Here is a 21671-nt window from a genome sequence, read left to right on the forward strand (position 1 = left end):
TAATCAAACTACTAGAAAACTAATTTTCATCTCAAGGTCTGCTTCTGGGGTTCCCAAACAAAGTGAGTTGGTACCAGAAGTCATCCTAGGAAGCCAATCCTAAGGATGGGATTCTGGAAATTGATCACTTACCAACAAGATGGCAAAAGACCACCACTGTGGTCTGTTCTTAAGATGGGCCCCCAGGATGCCTGCCTCCTTGTATTCAACCCCCTGTGTAATCCTCTCTCCTTAAATGTGGGTTAGACTTACTGACTCAATTTTAAAAGCAGAAATGATAAGATGTCACTTCTGAAATGGGTTCCAAAAAGACCATGGCTTCCATTCAGGGAACTTCTCTCTTGGATTGCCTGTTCTGAGAGAGGCCAGCTATCACAGCATGAAGCACCCTTGTGGAGAAGACCCAAGTTAATTTGAAAATAGGTCTTCTGAGGTCTGTCAACACCCATGTGAACACAACTAAAAAAGGATTCCTCCTGAGTCAAGCTTTGAGATGACTACAGCCCTAGCCAACATCTCCATTAGAGCTTTGTGGGATCCTGAAACAAAACACCCAGCTAAGTTTCTCCCAAATTCCTGACCAATAAAAACTTAGAGAGCATAAATGTCTGTGTTTTAATCTGCTGAACAATAGATAACTAACACACTGGTGTTAAGTGGGTAATAATCCCCCTTGGCATGCTCTTATAATACAATTACTAAGAGTCTTCTGTGGTTAATTGGGAGGAGATACTGATTGCAGGATATGCATGGCTTGTGCAACATCATTGGCACCTGAGAGAGAACATGGTTTAGTTGGTTTTTGTTAAGTGTCATCAATATGCTGAAGGAAAAACAAAATGACAAGCTGAGTCAACCAACCACCAACTAAAAGCCCAACTGAAAACCACAAAACTTCTCTAACAGCACTTAAACTGTCCCTTTATCTCCTCTGATTACTCTAGTTGTAACTGCTGGCTATAACCAGAGGACAGATTAGGCTAAAAAATCAGGCCTAGGATTTGATTATCAGTCAAATTGCAGAGAAGTTTTCATCTAAAGTTCTTCCTTTAATCTCCAACATTAAAATCAGGGCCCTGATAGGGAAAGATTAAGGTCTTAAAACTCTTTGGGGAATATCTTCAGAAACTTGAGCCACAGATTCTGATAACCCTAAAGGCCTAAAGAAGTGGCCCATTGCCCACTGCCACGTGAGACCAGTTTCTCCCTGCCTGGACACCACAGGAGCTTTACTAAGGCAAAAGCCTCATAAAATGATACCTACCTTCCTTCCCTCATGACTTCTCCACCAATAAATAAGTTCAAGTCTCAGCCTGACTAGGAAAATAGTTCACCAAAATAACCACAAGCTGTGGCTCACATGTACCAGGAAGAACTGGAAAAACATGTTGAAAATCAATTATAAGCAGACCGGACCAAGGGAAGAGAATATAAGGGAGAGGTTATTGATATGGATACAATCTATAACTCAGGACTGAACTACTGAGGAGGACACCTAGAGTCAGTTCTGTGCTGCTGGAACGGTTCCTTGAAGCTTGGGGCAGGGAGGCGTGGGGGGGGGGGCAGGGAGAATTATGGCCTACAACAAGCAAAGTGGAAATGCCAGAACTACTTTGGCAATGTACCAGAAGTCGAGACACTCAGAGAGGTTGGCATGTTACAGTAGGTCTGGCATAAAAATCTGAAAATCTACCAGATGACCATGGTCCTCAGTAGAATCCAGAGGGAGCACCCCTTTCACTATAGCAGAAAGAAATGCACCAGTGGTTCAGAAAGAATCCACCACACAGTAAATATATACACTGCCAATTCCCCTAATCCTCTCCCATGCAGACAAACTAAAATAATTAGACACGGGGAGAGAGGGAATGCCCAGATCTTTCAAGAACTGTCAGATACAGAGTCCGAGCTGACACTAATACTGGGATAACCAAAATGCTAGCGTGTTCCCCTATTAAAGTTTTGTGGAAGATGAGGCATTCCAGTTTATGGAAGAACTTACTGGGGGAAGAAGGGAATCAGTAATTTGAAGTTGTTCAAGACATCTTGTCTGGAAGCCTTTTATCTGACCCTACTTATTGTTGGTTGCTTTTCCAAACCTGAAGAACAAAAACATGAATTCCGGAATCTAGCCCCTTGGTTAAAGTTGTAGTATCAGCTACAGAAACTAAAGTGCCCTTAATCTATAGAACTTCATACAGAAAATGTGCTTGGTTGTTTCCATGTACAAAGAAATAAATACTTCCCTTTCTCTGATTATTTTGCAATTAATAAGTCCTCATTTACAGCATGCTTACAGAATACATGAAAACTGTAGCAGGCTGTCTTCGGCAGAGCTATTATTTCATCGGTGTCTTTACCACAACTTGTATTCTACCTCAATCATAACACTCGTCACCAAGACCAAAGTTATATACCAACTAATGTAATGCTCTGATTTGGCATCTGTTTGGTACATAACAAATTACTTCAAAACTTATGTCCCAAACAACCACATTTATTATCTCACCATTTCTGGGGGTGAGCTTTTTGAGGAAAGCTGAGCTAGATGGAGTCACCTCACAGTCTATCCTAGGGTTGCAGTGAAGATGGGAACTGGGACTACTGCCATCTGAAGCTTGCTTAGGGCTGGATAAACTGCTTTCCAGGGCCTCATTCATATGGTTGGCAAATGAGCACTGGCTACTCTCTCTTTCTACCACCTGGACCTATCTATATGGCTGTGTGGGTGTCCTCACGGTATGGAAGCTGACTTCTCCCAGAGCCGGTGATCCAGAAAGAGTGAAAAGATGTCACATTGTCTTTTATGACCTAGACTTAGAAGTCACATCCCATCATCTCTACAATATTCCATTAATAACACAGGTTGGCCCTACTCAGAGTGGGAGTTGACTGCATGAATACTGGGTGGCAAGGAGCGCTATGGGCGATCTGAAGCATGGTTTATGACACGATCCTACCCCCCTACTAGTGCATTTAAGGGTGGCCTTGGATTTACTTTAGTATCTGTAAAAAGTGTCCTAGTTGGATACAATAAGGACTGTTGAGTTTAACTGAGATAGATTATGCAAAATGGCAAAAATAAGTGAGAAGGTTAAAGTGGGGTAGGAATCAGGGAAAGAGTACAATCTATGAAAATAGCCATCAACAACAAATGTACTGACTTTCCCAGGTTCAGGACTACCAAACCAGTTTTACTCTATTTTATTGCCTTCTAGGATACAAAACTTAGCTCAACCTCAAGTTCAAATAAGCATTATTGAGCGTACTCAAAGCATACAAATTTAAACAGCCAAAGGTCCTTGCCATTGCATTTTGCTATGCTTCAGTCAGGATTCAGCCAAGAGACAGAAACCATACCAGTTAAGAAATTGTTAGGTGGCAAGAGAGTTGGTTTACTAGGTGATTAAAAAGCCAAGAAGAGAAGACTACCATGTAATAAAGGTAGCAATTCCAATAAACTGCTACAATCTTTAGGGTTGAGAGAATAAAAGGACAATGTTGGAATTATTAAAACAGAAGGTTAAGAGAGGGGCCCAGCCAACCTGAGACTCAGACCTCTGAGGAGGGGGCTCTGGCTAGCTGGGGTCTCTGCGGATGCATCATGAGAGACTTTTGCAAGGGCTGGGAAAACTTCTAACTGGAATAAGCTGCTGCTATAAGAGGGCCTTGCTGCTACTGGGGTGAAGAAATGATGTTGGGGTGATATTCACAGGAAATGTAAGCATCAAAGAATAAAACGGGAAGCTCTCTGTGCATAAACAAGAAAGAGCAAGTCCTTCTTCCTTCTCCACCCTCCTGGTCCCCCTCCTCCATAACCCCAGTGTTCCCTGTTGGCAGAGAATAAAATGGATTCAGCCAGCAAAGCAGAACAGTGGTTTACAGGAGTGCCAGCATCATGGAACCAAGTGTACAAGGGTATTTGGAGTTGAGAGAAAATAGTTTAACAGCTGTACACTGGGCGAACAAACAGCAAACAAGACAGACACCAACAGTGCTGTCCACCATGTGTTATGCTCTTGTAATCTTTGCATTTTTGTGTGTATCCAGAGATACTCTTGTCATATCCCTTTGGGTTTATAAGTAGGAGGCTATGTTCTATCAGACAAGGTTATGTCCAAGTAGCCAAAATATATAAAGAACTTATACAAATCAATAGCCAAAAAACAAATAATCCAAATAAAAGTGGCATAGGACACGAACAGACTTTCTCCAAAAAAGACATTCAGATGACCAACAGACACATGAAAAAGTACCCAACATCATTGTCATCAGAGAAAAACAAATCAAAAACTACAGTGAGATATCACCTCATACCTGTCAGAATGGCTAAAATCAAAATGCAAGAAACAACAGGTATTGGTGAGGATGTGGAGAAAAAGGAACCCTCTCATGCACTGAGGGTGAGAAAGCAAACTAGAGCGGCCACTCTGGGAAACAGTATGGAGGTTCTTCAAAAAGTTAAAAATAGAACTACCAGTTATCACATTATTGGGTATTTACCCAAAGAATACAAAAAACACTAATTCTTTTCTTTTTAAAATTATTTTCTATTTAAATTCAATTAACCAAACATTTGGTGTATTATCGGTTTCAGATATAGAGTTCAGTGATTCATTAGTTGTATATAACACCCAGTGCTCATTATATCACCTGCCCTCCTTAATGGTCATCACCCAGTTACCCCAGGCCCACAACCCCCACCCCTCTAGGAACCGTAAAAAAACACCAATTCAAAAGGACATACACACCCGTATGTTTATTGCAGCATTATTTATAATAGCTGAATTATGGAAATAGCCCAAGTCCCCATTGATAGATGAATGGATAAAGAATATGTGGTGTGTGTGTCTGTATTTTTCATATATATATATATATATATATATATATATATATATATAATGAAATCCTACACAGCCATTTAAAAAAAATGAATCTTGCTATTTGTAACAACATGGATGGAACTACACAGTATAATACTAAGTAAAATAAATCACAGAAGGACAAATACCATATGATCTCATTCATATATGGAAAAAAGAGAGAGAGGCAAACCAAGAAACAGACTCTTAACTATAGAGAACAAACTGATGGTTTGGGGGGGAGGGGGGAGTGAAATAGATGAAGAAAATTTAAAAGTACACTTACCATCATAAGCACTGATAATGTACAGAATTGCTGAATCACTATATTATACGTCTGAAATTAATATAACACTGTATGATGATACTAGAATTAAAATTAAAAACTTAATAAAATTTTAAAGGAAAAGAAAAGGCTATGTCCAGGCATGAGCAACTAGAGGTGCAGCATGTGATAAGCCCCTGGCACTCCCAAAGAATGTGCAGGAGTAGAGCCATGCTGTTGGAAAACACTGTTGGAGGTTCCACTGAAACTGAAGTGGTCAGATCAAAGAGAAGATAGTGGGGAAAGAAAACAACTGTCACCACCACCCCACATATGCGTGCGCGCACACACACACACACACACACACACGCACACACGCGCAGAAATACATAAAGTAGGAACACACGTAATGTCTCCAAATACAAACACATTCCAAAAATATGTAGCAATGGTCTCAGAGCAAAAGCCTTAACCAGCCACTCAAAGCATGGACAAGTACAGGTCAAGGAACTCTTTGCTGTCAGCCCATAACAAAGTAAATACCAAAGTTGAGAGTAAACATTTAGAAACCTCCGTAGCACATTACCAGAGTACTTTTATGTCTTTTCAATATAATAATGAAAATCAAGTCTTATTTTTGTCTTGGGGTTTATATTTCTAATCTCATTTTTCTAGCAATTGATTTTTATATTTTCTACCAAAAAAGCACCAGCCCACAATGGACAGAGAATATAAACAGAAGTCATCCTTCACTACCGATAACTTGAAAGACACTATCCTAAACCAGAGACTTGCTGCAAATTGAATGCAAGACACAGTAACTGGCACAGCTTGGCCGCCAGGTATCATCAGCTAGTGCTCCATGTGCATCATGGCCCAGGGGACATCCTGGGAGAGACAGTAACTAGACAAGTTGAGGCCAGAGGATGGGCTCTAGCGCCAGGAAGCAGTGGCACCTCTGTCCAGGCAGTCTACCAAAAGGAGAAGATGCTGAAACTGAGCAGGGAAAGTCAAAGGGCTCATGACTACTGGCAGAACCTTCACCAGGAAATCTTCCAAGCAGCTACTCTACATTTTCAAGTGTTCAGCCATTGTTTGCCATGAACACCCTGAAGACCTCAAAAACTAGGGACATTTATTTATTTACTTACTTATTTATTTTTAAATTTATTTTTTATTCATTTTCAGCATAACAGTATTTCAACATAACACCATGCAATCCGTGCCCTCTATAATACCCACCACCTGGTACCCCAACCTCCCTCCCCCGGCCCCTTCAAAACCCTCAGATTGTTTTTCAGAGTCCATAGTCTCTCATGGTTCACCTCCCCTTCCAATTTCCCCCAACTCCATAAACGTGTCCTTTCCAGCACCCCAGGTTTTTCTCATGATGTTCTGATGCTACAATGCCAGATACAAACAGAGATAACCCACATATCGGGAAGAAAAGACCTGAAGGCTATAAAGGCCATAATCAAAAGGTAAACTATATATAGTGACTCACCTTGTAAACAAGGGATTGAAACAACCCTACCTCATGTTTACAACAAATATGTAAATACTCTGGTTTCTCTTCATATCTTACAAATCTTTTGCCTTTTACAACAAACATGTATTATTTATGTAATTTTTAAGAACAAAATAATTAAAAATGTAAGCCTTTAAGACTCAACAACAACATGCTCTTGCCTAATATCTACAAGTCTTAAGGTATCTCATAAGTGTTTTCCAGATGAGGTTCAAATCCTCTGGACCACAGCATCCCTCCTTGAATATAATATTTTCAGTAGCAATTATCTTCATCAATCCAACAGACATTCTTTCCAGTTACCTGTCTTAATGCACAGAACGACCTCTGGGAGTTTCTGGCAGTCTGACAAATTATATTTTACCCCATAATTGGCCATGGATCTACAAAATACACAGTGACTATATAAAGATCTAAGGTTAAAAGATTTTAACAGGAGGGGAGCCTGGGTGGCTCAGGTGGTTAAGCCTTCATCTCAGGTCATGATTCTGGGGTTCTGGGATCAAGTCTTGCAACAGGCTCCCTGCTCAGTGGGGCATCCCCCCTCTCCCTCTCTCTCTGCCCTCCCCCACCCCAGCTCATGCTTGCTTTCTCCCTCTCTCTCAAATAAATAAATAAAATCTTTAAAAAAAAAAGGAATTTTTAACAGGAAAGAATTTTTAATAAGAAATGTTTTTGAGTCAAGATGGCGGAGAAGTAGCAAGCTGAGACTGCTTCAGCTAGCCGGAGATCAGCTAGATAGCTTATCTAAAGATTGCAAACACCTGAAAATCCATCGGCAGATCGAAGAGAAGAAGAACAGCAATTCTGGAAACAGAAAAACAACCACTTTCTGAAAGGTAGGACCGGCGGAGAAGTGAATCCAAAGCGACGGGAAGATAGACCCTGGGGGGAGGGGCCGGCTCCCGGCAAGCGGCGGAGCAACGGCGCACAAAATCAGGACTTTTAAAAGTCTGTTTCGCTGAGGGACATCGCTCCAGAGGCTAAACCGGGGCGAAGCCCACGCGGGGTCAGCGTGGCCTCAGGTCCCGCAGGGTCACAGAAGGATCGGGGGTGTCTGAGTGTCGCAGAGCTTGCTGGTATTGGAACGGGAAAGCCGGCTACAGAGACAGAGCCGACAGTAAGCTCACAGCTCGGTGTTACCTTGAACCGGTCGCAGGCTCGGTGAGCTCGGAGCGCGGCCGGAGGTCAGGCAGACGGGAGTAACTGGGCGCTGTTCTCTGAGGGCGCACTGAGGAGTGGGGCCCTGGGCTCTCGGCTCCTCCGGGCCAGAGACCAGGAGGCCGCCATTTGTGTTCCCGTCCTCCGGAACTCTACGGAAAGCGCTCAGGGAACAAAAGCTCCTGAAAGCAAACCCGAGCGGATTACTCACCCCGGCCCCGGGTAAGGGAGGTGTAATTCCGCCTGGGGCAAAGACACTTGAGAATCACTACAACAGGCCCCTCCCCCAGAAGATCAACAAGAAATCCAGCCGAGACCAAGTTCACCTACCAAGGAGTGCGGTTTCAATACCAAGGAGAGCAGCAGAATTCCAGAGGAGGAGAAAGCCAAGCACGGAACTCATGGCTTTTTTCCTGTGATTTTTTTTAGTCTTGCAGTTAATTTAATTTTTTCTTTTTCATTCTTTTTTTTTTCTTTCTTTTTCTTCTCGCCTTCGGGTAAAATTTTTTTTTTTTTAACTGTTACCTTTTTCTTTTTTAACAATTTTTTACTAGTTTATCTAATATATATATTTTTTCTTTTTTACATTTTTCTCAGGTGTTTTCTTTTTTTAAAAAAAATTTTTTTTCTTTTCTTTTTTTTTCTTTTCTTTTTTCTTTTTTTTTTTTCTTTCTTTCTTTTTGAACCCCTTTTTATCCCCTTTCTCCCCACTCACGATTTTGGATCTCTTCTAATTTGGTTAAAGCATATTTTCCTGGGGTTGTTGCCACCCTTTTAGTATTTTACTTGCCCCTTCATTTACTCTTATCTGGCCAAAATGACAAGACGTAAAAATTCAACGCAGAAAAAAGAACAAGAGGCAGTACCGAAGGCTAGGGACCTAATCAATACAGACATCAGTAATATGTCAGATCTAGAGTTCAGAATGACAATTCTCAAGGTTCTAGCCGGGCTCGAAAAAGGCATGGAAGATATTAGAGAAACCCTCTCGAGAGATATAAAAGCCCTTTCTGGAGAAATAAAAGAACTAAAATCTAACCAAGTTGAAATCAAAAAAGCTATTAATGAGGTGCAATCAAAAATGGAGGCTCTAACTGCTAGGATAAATGAGGCAGAAGAAAGAATTAGTGATATAGAAGACCAAATGACAGAGAATAAAGAAGCTGAGCAAAAGAGGGACAAACAGCTACTGGACCACGAGGGGAGAATTCGAGAATTAAGTGACACCATAAGACGAAACAACATTAGAATAATTGGGATTCCAGAAGAAGAAGAAAGAGAGAGGGGAGCAGAAGGTATACTGGAGAGAATTATTGGGGAGAATTTCCCCAATATGGCAAAAGGAACGAGCATCAAAATTCAGGAGGTTCAGAGAACGCCCCTCAAAATCAATAAGAATAGGCCCACACCCCGTCACCTAATAGTAAAATTTACAAGTCTCAGTGACAAAGAGAAAATCCTGAAAGCAGCCCGGGAAAAGAAGTCTGTAACATACAATGGTAAAAATATTAGATTGGCAGCTGACTTATCCACAGAGACCTGGCAGGCCAGAAAGAGCTGGCATGATATTTTTAGAGCACTAAACGAGAAAAACATGCAGCCCAGAATACTATATCCAGCTAGGCTATCATTGAAAATAGAAGGAGAGATTAAAAGCTTCCAGGACAAACAACAACTGAAAGAATTTGCAAACACCAAACCAGCTCTACAGGAAATATTGAAAGGGGTCCTCTAAGCAAAGAGAGAGCCTACAAGTGGTAGATCAGAAAGGAACAGAGACCATATACAATAACAGTCACCCTACAGGCAATACAATGGCACTAAATTCATATCTCTCAATAGTTACCCTGAATGTGAATGGGCTAAATGCCCCTGTCAAAAGACACAGGGTATCAGAATGGATAAAAAAACAAAACCCATCTATATGTTGCCTCCAAGAAACTCATTTTAAGCCCGAAGACACCTCCAGATTTAAAGTGAGGGGGTGGAAAAGAATTTACCATGCTAATGGACATCAGAAGAAAGCAGGAGTGGCAATCCTTATATCAGATCAATTAGATTTTAAGCCAAAGACTATAATAAGAGATGAGGAAGGACACTATATCATACTCAAAGGGTCTGTCCAACAAGAAGATTTAACAATTTTAAATATCTATGCCCCCAACGTGGGAGCAGCCAACTATATAAACCAATTAATAACAAAATCAAAGAAACACATCAACAACAATACAATAATAGTAGGGGACTTTAACACTCCCCTCACTGAAATGGACAGGTCATCCAAGCAAAAGATCAGCAAGGAAATAAAGGCCTTAAACGACACACTGGACCAGATGGACATCACAGATATATTCAGAACATTTCATCCCAAAGCAACAGAATACACATTCTTCTCTAGTGCACATGGAACATTCTCCAAAATAGATCACATCCTCGGTCCTAAATCAGGACTCAACCGGTATCAAAAGATTGGGATCATTCCCTGCATATTTTCAGACCACAATGCTCTAAAGCTAGAACTCAACCACAAAAGGAAGTTTGGAAAGAACCCAAATACATGGAGACTAAACAGTATCCTTCTAAAGAATGAATGGGTCAACCGGGAAATTAAAGAAGAATTGAAAAAAATCATGGAAACAAATGATAATGAAAATACAACAGTTCAAAATCTGTGGGACACAATAAAGGCAGTCCTGAGAGGAAAATATATAGCGGTACAAGCCTTTCTCAAGAAACAAGAAAGGTCTCAGGTACACAACCTAACCCTACACCTAAAGGAGCTGGAGAGAGAACAAGAAAGAAACCCTAAGCCCAGCAGGAGAAGAGAAATCATAAAGATCAGAGCAGAAATCAATGAAATAGAAACCAAAAAAACAATAGAACAAATCAACGAAACTAGGAGCTGGTTCTTTGAAAGAATTAATAAAATTGATAAACCCCTGGCCCGACTTATCAAAAAGAAAAGAGAAAGGACCCAAATAAATAAAATCATGAATGAAAGAGGAGAGATCACAACTAACACCAAAGAAATACAAACTATTATAAGAACATACTATGAGCAACTCTACGGCAATAAATTTGACAATCTGGAAGAAATGGATGCATTCCTAGAAACATATAAACTACCACAACTGAACCAGGAAGAAATAGAAAGCCTGAACAGACCCATAACCAGTAAGGAGATTGAAACAGTCATTAAAAATCTCCAAACAAACAAAAGCCCAGGGCCAGATGGCTTCCCGGGGGAATTCTACCAAACATTTAAAGAAGAACTAATTCCTATTCTCCTGAAACTGTTCCAGAAAATTGAAATGGAAGGAAAACTTCCAAACTCATTTTATGAGGCCAGCATCACCTTGATCCCAAAACCAGACAAGGATCCCACCAAAAAAGAGAGCTATAGACCAATATCCTTGATGAACACAGATGCGAAAATACTCAACAAAATACTAGCCAATAGGATTCAACAGTACATTAAAAAGATTATTCACCACGACCAAGTGGGATTTATTCCAGGGCTGCAAGGTTGGTTCAACATCCGCAAATCAGTCAATGTGATACAACACATCAATAAAAGAAAGAACAAGAACCATATGATACTTTCAATAGATGCTGAAAAAGCATTTGACAAAGTACAGCATCCCTTCCTGATCAAAACTCTTCAAAGTGTAGGGATAGAGGGCACATACCTCAATATCATCAAAGCCATCTATGAAAAACCCACCGCAAATATCATTCTCAATGGAGAAAAACTGAAAGCTTTTCCACTAAGGTCAGGAACACGGCAGGGATGTCCATTATCACCACTGCTATTCAACATAGTACTAGAGGTCCTAGCCTCAGCAATCAGACAACAAAAGGAAATTAAAGGCATCCAAATCGGCAAAGAAGAAGTCAAATTATCACTCTTCGCAGATGATATGATACTATATGTGGAAAACCCAAAAGACTCCACTCCAAAACTGCTAGAACTTATACAGGAATTCAGTAAAGTGTCAGGATATAAAATCAATGCACAGAAATCAGTTGCATTTCTCTACACCAACAGCAAGACAGAAGAAAGAGATATTAAGGAGTCAATCCCATTTACAATTGCATCCAAAACCATAAGATACCTAGGAATAAACCTAACCAAAGAGACACAGAATCTATACTCAGAAAACTATAAAGTACTCATGAAAGAAATTGAGGAAGACACAAAGAAATGGAAAAATGTTCCATGCTCCTGGATTGGAAGAATAAATATTGTGAAAATGTCTATGCTACCTAAAGCAATCTACACATTTAATGCAATTCCTATCAAAGTACCATCCATCTTTTTCAAAGAAATGGAACAAATAATGCTAAAATTTATGTGGAACCAGAAAAGACCTCGAATAGCCAAAGGGATATTGAAAAAGAAAGCCAACGTTGGTGGCATCACAATTCCGGACTTCAAGCTCTATTACAAAGCTGTCATCATCAAGACAGCATGGTACTGGCACAAAAACAGACACATAGATCAATGGAACAGAATAGAGAGCCCAGAAATAGACCCTAAAATCTATGGTCAACTCATCTTCGACAAAGCAGGAAAGAATGTCCAATGGAAAAAAGACAGCCTCTTCAATAAATGGTGCTGGGAAAATTGGACAGCCACATGCAGAAAAATGAAATTGGACCATTTCCTTACACCACACACAAAAATAGACTCAAAATGGATGAAGGACCTCAATGTGCGAAAGGAATCCATCAAAATCCTTGAGGAGAACACAGGCAGCAACCTCTTCGACCTCAGCCGCAGCAACATCTTCCTAGGAACAACGCAAAAGGCAAGGGAAGCAAGGGAAAAAATGAACTATTGGGATTTCATCAAGATCAAAAGCTTTTGCACAGCAAAGGAAACAGTTAACAAAACCAAAAGACAACTGACAGAATGGGAGAAGATATTTGCAAACGACATATCAGATAAAGGTCTAGTGTCCAGAATCTATAAAGAACTTAGCAAACTCAACACCCAAAGAACAAATAATCCAATCAAGAAATGGGCAGAGGACATGAACAGACATTTCTGCAAAGAAGACATCCAGATGGCCAACAGACACATGAAAAAGTGCTCCATATCACTCGGCATCAGGGAAATACAAATCAAAACCACAATGAGATATCACCTCACACCAGTCAGAATGGCTAAAATCAACAAGTCAGGAAATGACAGATGCTGGCGAGGATGTGGAGAAAGGGGAAGCCTCCTACACTGTTGGTGGGAATGCAAGCTGGTGCAGCCACTCTGGAAAACAGCATGGAGGTTCCTCAGAATGTTGAAAATAGAACTGCCCTATGACCCAGCAATTGCACTATTGGGTATTTACCCTAAAGATACAAATGTAGTGATCCAAAGGGGCACATGCACCCGAATGTTTATAGCAGCAATGTCCACAATAGCCAAACTATGGAAAGAACCTAGATGTCCATCCACAGATGAATGGATCAAGAAGATGTGGTATATATACACAATGGAATACTATGCAGCCATCAAAAGAAATGAAATCTTGCCATTTGCAACAACATGGATGGAACTAGAGCATATCATGCTTAGCGAAATAAGTCAAGCAGAGAAAGACAACTATCATATGATCTCCCTGATATGAGGAAGTGGTGATGCAACATGGAGGCTTAAGTGGGTAGGAGAAGAATAAATGAAACAAGATGGGATTGGGAGGGAGACAAACCATAAGTGACTCTTAATCTCACAAAACAAACTGAGGGTTGCTGGGGGGAGGGGGTTTGGGAGAAGGGGGTGGGATTATGGACATTGGGGAGGGTATGTGCTTTGGTGAGTGCTGTGAAGTGTGTAAACCTGGTGATTCACAGACCTGTACCCCTGGGGATAAAAATATATGTTTATAAAAAATAAAAAAAAATAAAAAAAAAAAACCAGGTTAATAAATACATTAACAGGTAGGTTAACCATAGAGAACAAATGTCCTAGTTTTCTTTTTGAAAAGTCAATAAATCAAGTATGCTGAAAAAAAAAAAAAATGTTTTTTAATGATATTAACACTCATGGTACTAATGCTAAATTGACCCTTCCCTATTTAAAGATGGCTCAGAGTACAGACAGCACTAAACGCAGCCATTGAACATTCTAGAAAAAAACTGTCTGTATATGAACTGTCTGTTAGGCATGTTGGCAGGCCATGTGCGTGACCTGAACAAATCAGACATGGGCCTTTACCTTTATAGAGCTTATAGTCTTAGACACTAAATGTGTACACACACAAATAAATACATAATTACAAACTGTGATAAATATTTTGAGGATAACTGGCTGCTGTGAACCAGAATGAAAATAATAGGATGAATCTATTTTGAAATTGGAATCTAAGGTGAGCTGTGAATACTAACAGAGCAATGTGTGTACATAATAGGTTTGTGTTTATCCTGAGCCTTCTAGAAAATATAGCATTTATTGTCTTTTTTGGTATGTTCTCTGATTTTTAGGTTTTTATTATTTGGTTTGGCAGCCACACTTTGCTTCTAACATTAGCAGGACATGAAAGTGCTTGAGATACCATTCTCACTTTTTATTTCATTAATATTCAATAAAACATTTGTAACATTTAACAACTCAGTATCTCCTTCCGTGATCCCTTCAGGCTTCTTCTGACCTTTGTTTTCCCTGGAGGAAAAACACATCATGCTGATTCTGTTTCAGAGCAGTTCAGTTTATTCTGCAAATATTCTCCTGACATAACGTATGATCGCCTAGAGCTTGTGTGGTAAGCTGATGGTGAAGAATTACTGTAAGTCCATTTAAATCCTGCACGCTATATATTCATCCTAATCACTAGGTGAAAAAGAGACACTACTCAACAGTACCAAATTTAAAAGTGTAAGTTAAAAGTGCCATGACGGAAAAGGAAAGGGTGTTGTGAGAGTAAAGCACAAGGGGCCCTGACCCAATCTGAGGGATTTGGGGAGGACTAACTAGAACAAGGGACGCTTATGCTAAAATCTGAAAAACAAGAGTTATTTTCCTGATCTCCCAATGCTAAATGTATTATATGTTATTATGAATTATCTTACAGACACTCATCTAAAGATGGAAAAATAATTCTTTTTTTCTAACTAGGACCTATTAGTGCTATACATGTTTACTAATTTAACAACAATGAAAGTAAAATGAACACCATCCTAGAAGTCACAATTGTATTTAGAAGTCATGGCAAGAGAAGGGAAACCACAGAGCCCAAATTGTGCTGAGTAAGGTAAAACTTTCCACAGCTTAACTAGAAAAAAAAACAAACATGAACTTTGGATTCAAACAGACTTCAAATCAAATCCTCACTTTCTTAACTAACAAGTGTTTAGAAGCTAATAGGAAACATACTATCTACTTCCCAGGACTGCGAGAGAGGATGAAACTAGTAACAAAGTGCCTAATAATCACCAGGCAGTCAATAAGTGTTCCTTTCTTCCAACTAAATAAAACCAACCAGTTTTAATTTAGTTAATAATTTATATACTAAACAAGAATTTTAACAGGAACAAACCCCTGTGACTTTTTCTGACACATCTGTTTAGTTTTCTTCCCCACAATCAGACAGAGCTGGCTATAAGATTAAGTAACCAGAAACTAGGAGCTATTTAAATCCATCGATGAAGCTCCGAACGATTTGGGAGGAACCAAGGCTCACAGAGGTACTCTGGGGCTTCATGTGTTTTGCTTGCTGCTACAGCTTTTGGCATCTTTGGACAAAACCAGCTGTGTTCTAATTTCTACTAACTGGAAAGTGGGAAAATGACTAATTAATGGATTATCAATTATAATGCTATCTTGCAATTAGATTTGTTCTGTAAAAGAGAGATATTTAGAATTTGGGCCATTAATGTCCTCTCCACAAACATTAGTGAAATAAAGGCTAGATTTTGTTTGTGTCTTGTGTGTATGTGTCCACATATGTTATAAGTATGAGATATTTTCTCTACCCCTAGACGGTTTTGCTGAAATTAATTTGTAAAGGAGCTTTATTTAATTGGTTTAAAAGCTAGTGTTTGTAAAAATTGGGCACTCTGAAACTCAAAAAGATAAGAACTAACCCAAAAGTTTTTCAAGTTCCTGTGATCCGGGATAATCTTTGGTAAATTAAAATTTGATTGCTGGTTTAATTAAAATAGATGTACTTAGAGTTATCATCATTAAATATAAAATGTTTATTCTACCAGATTTCCTATAGGTCAAATAAGTTCATGTTATCTCTGTTGCAATCTGTCAGCAAAAATTACTTAAAATGATTACTTTTTTCCTGTCTCTTTTTTTTTTTTTTCCTGTCTCAAAGTTTTCATGGGTAATTGTTTAAGAGCAAACAGGTTAAATAAATAAAAAGATTTCTAGGTAAACTTTTAATAGCTTTCAAAATCTTTGTTAACCTAGAACTTTGAAGTTTTGCTAGGTTAAATGATACATTGGGTTAAATTCATTGAATATGTAAGTCTTTTCCAAGTAAGATAAAATACTAAAACAATTACAAAACACAGGTTTGACAGCTTTTGTCCTATTGCAGAGAAATTGTAGATACTTGGGTCTATGAGTAAATATGTTTTATGTTTATTGATAGTTACACTATGAAAAAACACATGTTTCTAGAAGTTATGAAAAATATTCATAAATTTGTCATCTAAAGATTTCTAATGTAACAGTTCACAATGTGTTACTACTTAGTTTTCACTGGAAGCTGAAGTTTCTAAAAGTTAAATTTCTGATAAATGTAATTGAGACTGCTAGAAATGATAAGGATAGCAACTTTATACATAGGAAAGTAAGAGAAATGTAAAAAGAAATGGTATAAAAAATGACAAGTAATTTTGTCATGAAATGAGACAGGTTATTTAGAGAGGAAATTTTTAGGACAAAATCTAAATGAAAAAAGAAAGTTGTAAAGGGGAATATTAAGAAAAGAATTTTAAGTGTGGCCAAGACTTAGAGAAATGAATAAGTTTTAAAAGTATACTAGTATAAGATTAGAATTCAGTTTTTCTCTCTGTTAGAAAGACAAAGTTTTCTTGGATTGTTGGTCTGCTCTTGATAAAAAATCATGAACAAAGGCGTTTCTTTATCTGCCCAAAGAAAGTTTCTATATTTCGTCTTTATCGGGTCTTCAATTGCTTAAGAAGTTTAAATCTTCTCAATGTTAAAGGAGCTAAGTTTTTCTGTGTAACCTTCTGTATTTGTCCAGAATGTCTTATGGCTACCTTGGTTAAACAGATAATTAAATTCTAAGTTTTGAAATGATCTGTGATCCTATTTAGGCATATGCTTTAAAATCTTTTGATTGTTGGGCACCTGGGTGGCTCAGTGGGTTAAAACCTCTGCCTTCAGCTCAGGGCATGATGTCAGGGTCCTGGGATGTAGCCCTGCATCGGGCTCTCTGCTCATCAGGAAGCCTGATTTCCCCTCTCTCTGTCTGCCTCTCTGCCTACTTATGATCTCTCGCTCTCTCTCTGTCAAATAAATAAATAAAATCTTTAAAAAACAATCTTTTGATTGTTATAACTTCTCAAATACTCAAATCATAAAATGAAGTCTTTTTGACTAATTAGCTTGTCTACTTGCTATGTTAAAACTACATGGAAAGCATTGTCAGTTAAGGGATGATAAATCTTCTCAGGTTATATTGTACGAGTGAATTCTATAACTGTAATAGAAAGCAATTAAAATTCTTAAAGTTCTAATATGTTCTGGTGCAATGCTATCACTTAAAATTCTAATTATTAAAATGTTATGTTTTCCAGAGTGCTTGCACCAGCTTGCATTCCCACCAACAGTGTAGGAGGGTTCCCCTTTCTCCGCATCCTCGCCAGCATCTGTCATTTTAGCCATTCTAACTGGTGTGAGGTGATATCTCATTGTGGTTTTGATTTGTATTTCCCTGATGCCGAGTGATATGGAGCACTTTTTCATGTGTCTGTTGGCCATCTGGATGTCTTCTTTGCAGAAATGTCTCTTCATGTCCTCTGCCCATTTCTTGATTGGATTATTTCTTCTTTGAGTGTTGAGTTTGCTAAGTTCTTTATAGATTCTGGACACTAGTCCTTTATCTGATATGTCGTTTGCAAATATCTTCTCCCATCCTGTCAGTTGTCTTTTGATTTTGTTAACTGTTTCCTTTGCTGTGCAAAAGCTTTTGATCTTGATGAAATCCCAATAGTTCATTTTTGCCCTTGCTTCCCTTGCCTTTGGCGTTGTTCCTAGGAAGATGTTGCTGCGGCTGAGGTCGAAGAGGTTGCTGCCTGTGTTCTCCTCAAGGATTTTGATGGATTCCTTTCGCACATTGAGGTCCTTCATCCATTTTGAGTCTATTTTTGTGTGTGGTGTAAGGAAATGGTCCAATTACATTTTTCTGCATGTGGCTGTCCAATTTTCCCAGCACCATTTATTGAAGAGGCTGTCTTTTTTCCATTGGACATTCTTTCCTACTTTGTCGAAGATGAGTTGACTGTAGAGTTGAGGGTCTATTTCTGGGCTCTCTATTCTGTTCCATTGATCTATGTGTCTGTTTTTGTGCCAGTACCATGCTGTCTTGATGATGACAGCTTTGTAATAGAGCTTGAAGTCCGGAATTGTGATGCCACCAGCATGGAGGTTCCTCAAAATGTTGAAAATAGAACTGCCCGATGACCCAGCAATTGCACTATTGGGTATTTACCCTAAAGATACAAATGTAGTGATCCAAAGGGGCACATGCACCCGAATGTTTATAGCAGCAATGTCCACAATAGCCAAACTATGGAAAGAACCTAGATGTCCATCAACAGATGAATGGATCAAGAAGATGTGGTATATATACACAATGGAATACTATACAGCCATCAAAAGAAATGAAATCTTATCATTTGTGCCAACATGGATGGAGCTAGAGGGTATTATGCTTAGCAAAATAAGTCAATTGGAGAAAGACAACTATCATATGATCTCCCTGATATGAGGAAGTGGAGATGCAATGTGAAGGTTTTGGGGGTAGGAAAAGAAAAAATGAAAGAAGATTGGATCAGGAGGGAGACAAACCATAAAAGACTCAATCTCACAAAACAGGCTGAGGGCTGCTGGGGGAGGGGAGGTCAGGAGAGGGTGGTGGGGTTAGAGACATTGGGGATGGTATGTGCTATGTTGAGTGCTGTGAAATGTGTAAACCTGGGGATTCACAGACCTGTACAACCTGGGGCTAAAAATACATTATATGTTTATTAAAAATTTTTTAAATTAATTAAAAATAAATAAATAAATAAGGACTTTTGACAAATACAGGCTTTTGATATTTTTAATATCACAAAACTAAACTAAAACTTTCTAGAATAGGAAAACTGCATTCAAACAAAACAAGTATAACACTGGACTAAATGAACTGAGAAGGATGGTTATAGTTTTTATGACTCTTATTTGAAACACTGCTGGTTTTCTAATTTTTGCTCTTCAAGATATAAGGAAATTTTTTTCTCTTATGGTATCTACAACTTATAAAAATTTGATTTAAAAATGTTTTATAAACAAATTAAGACATTTATCTTTTTCCCTTACCTGAAACCTCTAGAATTCAAAAAACTCTCAGTGAGTATTCTTTCTTTCATGGCAATTATCATTATTTGTGTAAGTTCAATAAGAATCTGTTCTCCTGGGGTACCTAGTCAGAATAGCATACAACTCTTGATCTCGAGGTCATGAGTTCAAGCCTCAATTTGGGTGTAGAGATTACTTACATAAAAACTTAAAAAAAGAAAAAGAATTTGTTCTCCTTTTAACATTGGTTATTTTACTATGACTTTGAGTGGGATGTTATATTTGAAAGAGATGCATAGACACATATTTAACCAGACAGTTTCAAGGAACTAAGGTTAGCTTTATGGAGCCAATGGAGCCCCTTGGAAATTTGGACCTGATATCTTGCTTACAAAGTTTCCAGCAGCCTTACCAAGTGAATAAAAAAATGTAACTTCCTGACAGGTATAGGAACCTCAGGATATTTGGGAAGGGAATATCAGGAAGAGAGGAATTCACTCAAATCTACACATACTGCAAGTGAGTTTGATGGTAACTATTTGACTTGGCTTCTGGCCCTGAGAGGCTATTAAATATTCAATCTGAAATTCCTTATAAAAAGTTCCATCAAAGCCAATTTTTTGTCCAGCAAAACAGATTTCAAACACCCATGTGGTCAATCACTATTCTTGCAATACTTATGTAAACAATTAGGTCAAGTTCATTAAAACTGGATTTGCTTGGTTGCTCCCGGGTGGTTGAGCCAGTTAAGCAGCTCACTCTTGGTTTCAGCTCAGGGTGGGCTGTAAAACCAAGCCCCACATCAGGTTCCACACTCAGCACAGAGTCTGCTTAAGATTCTGACCCCTCCTTCTCCCTCCCTCTGCTTGTGCACTCTTACTCTCCCCCTCCTTCTAAAATAAATAAATAAATAAAATCTTTTTTTTAAAAAAACTGGATTTGTTTTTACGAACAATAAATTAGTCTTAATTTGGCTATCCTTCTGTGGAAATGAGGGTGATTTTGGAGAAAAAGATTTCAATAACACACATTATGGATGTTAAATTCTAATTCTGATAAAGTGTCTTTGAGTGTTTCCTATTTGCCTATAAACCTAGGCCAGATCCTGAATTCTTCTGATTTCCTTAAATATCTGGCTATGACTTCAAAGTAAAGTTTCTAATATTCTCTGATTCTTTTGACTTGAAATCACTGAGAAATAGAACTGCCCTTTTCCCCAAAGCCCTGAAAACTGAAGCTAGCTAGACTTATGTTCACGGGCAGAGAAACTGCCACAATGGTCCATGTTTACACAATATTCCTGCCTAATGCTCTGTGGTCACTCAGAAGGATCAACCAATGACCTGTGAACTATAAGCCCCCAAAATCCACCAGGTTGCCACTGCCTGCCCCTACTCCATCTGAGGATGCTTTTCGTCTGATATCCAGAAATCGTCTCACTGGATTCAAACACTATATTTGTGCTTTGCTCCAAACATTAATCTGTGTTTTTCTTTTTTTCCATAGAAACACCTCTTGTGAATTACCTAACAATTTGCATAACACAGGCCTAACTCTGATGGCTCACCTGCAGGAGCACCCCCTACAATGAGACAACTATTTCAACTTAGATATAGATACATAGATTGTTTAAAGTCATGACAATATTTAATTAAAAATAAAAACAAATGACTTCCCTGGTAGGAAAAAAGACTTTGATTTTTCACAGTGTAATCCAGATACTTGTCACGCATGTGCATCCCCTCTTGCATTCACTATTCCCCCTCCCAAAAAAATGGCTGGCTTATAGACTCCCTTCCATGTTTTCTGAGAATTTCTGGGCTTACGTTCATGTGGTCTGAATTCCTAGTCCTACTGAATTTTTTTTTTTTTTAAGCATCCCATGGGTCAGCTGTCCTCCTAAAGCTACTGTCATCTGTGTCACCTCACCATATGCTGTACTTTCCCTCTTTCTGTATTTTCCAAGCACCACTAACACAAGGCCCTGGTGGACAGTTGACTTTGCTGAGGGCTTAGGAAAGATAGATGATAATGCAGTGAAACATGAACAGACAACAACATTATTCTGTTGCACCCACACAAAAAAGATTTTAAAAATCCAGCTATAATTTACTTACACTAACATAATTATTCGTCTATACCTCTTCCATCTAATCCCTGGCCAGACGCCTTGCCCGACATAACCACCCATGACCACAAAGGCATTTTTCCTATACCAGATTGAATTTTTCACTTTTCCTTGGCCAATTATCACAAACCATATAGGCAGATTCTAAAATAATACTGCTTCTTCCTATTACACCAATACTGATTTAACTT

At 38.8% G+C, this 21671-nt stretch overlaps 2 long non-coding RNA genes across 3 annotated transcripts in view; both read right to left on the reverse strand.

Annotated features, from left to right (window-relative positions):
- LOC309863852 overlaps window positions 1–5404 on the reverse strand; it is an 88904-nt gene extending 83500 nt beyond the window's left edge. For both annotated transcript variants that reach the window (XR_014311291.1, XR_014311292.1), the window contains exon 1: window positions 5149–5404. This is a non-coding gene — a long non-coding RNA (uncharacterized lncRNA). The remainder of the gene's footprint in view (window positions 1–5148) is intronic.
- LOC309863853 overlaps window positions 1–21671 on the reverse strand; it is a 199793-nt gene that overhangs the window by 149058 nt on the left and 29064 nt on the right. The window lies entirely within an intron of this gene.

This window comes from Mustela nivalis, assembly GCF_964662115.1.
Source record: "Mustela nivalis genome assembly, chromosome: 4".
In the NCBI taxonomy this organism is placed as follows: Eukaryota; Metazoa; Chordata; class Mammalia; order Carnivora; family Mustelidae; genus Mustela; species Mustela nivalis.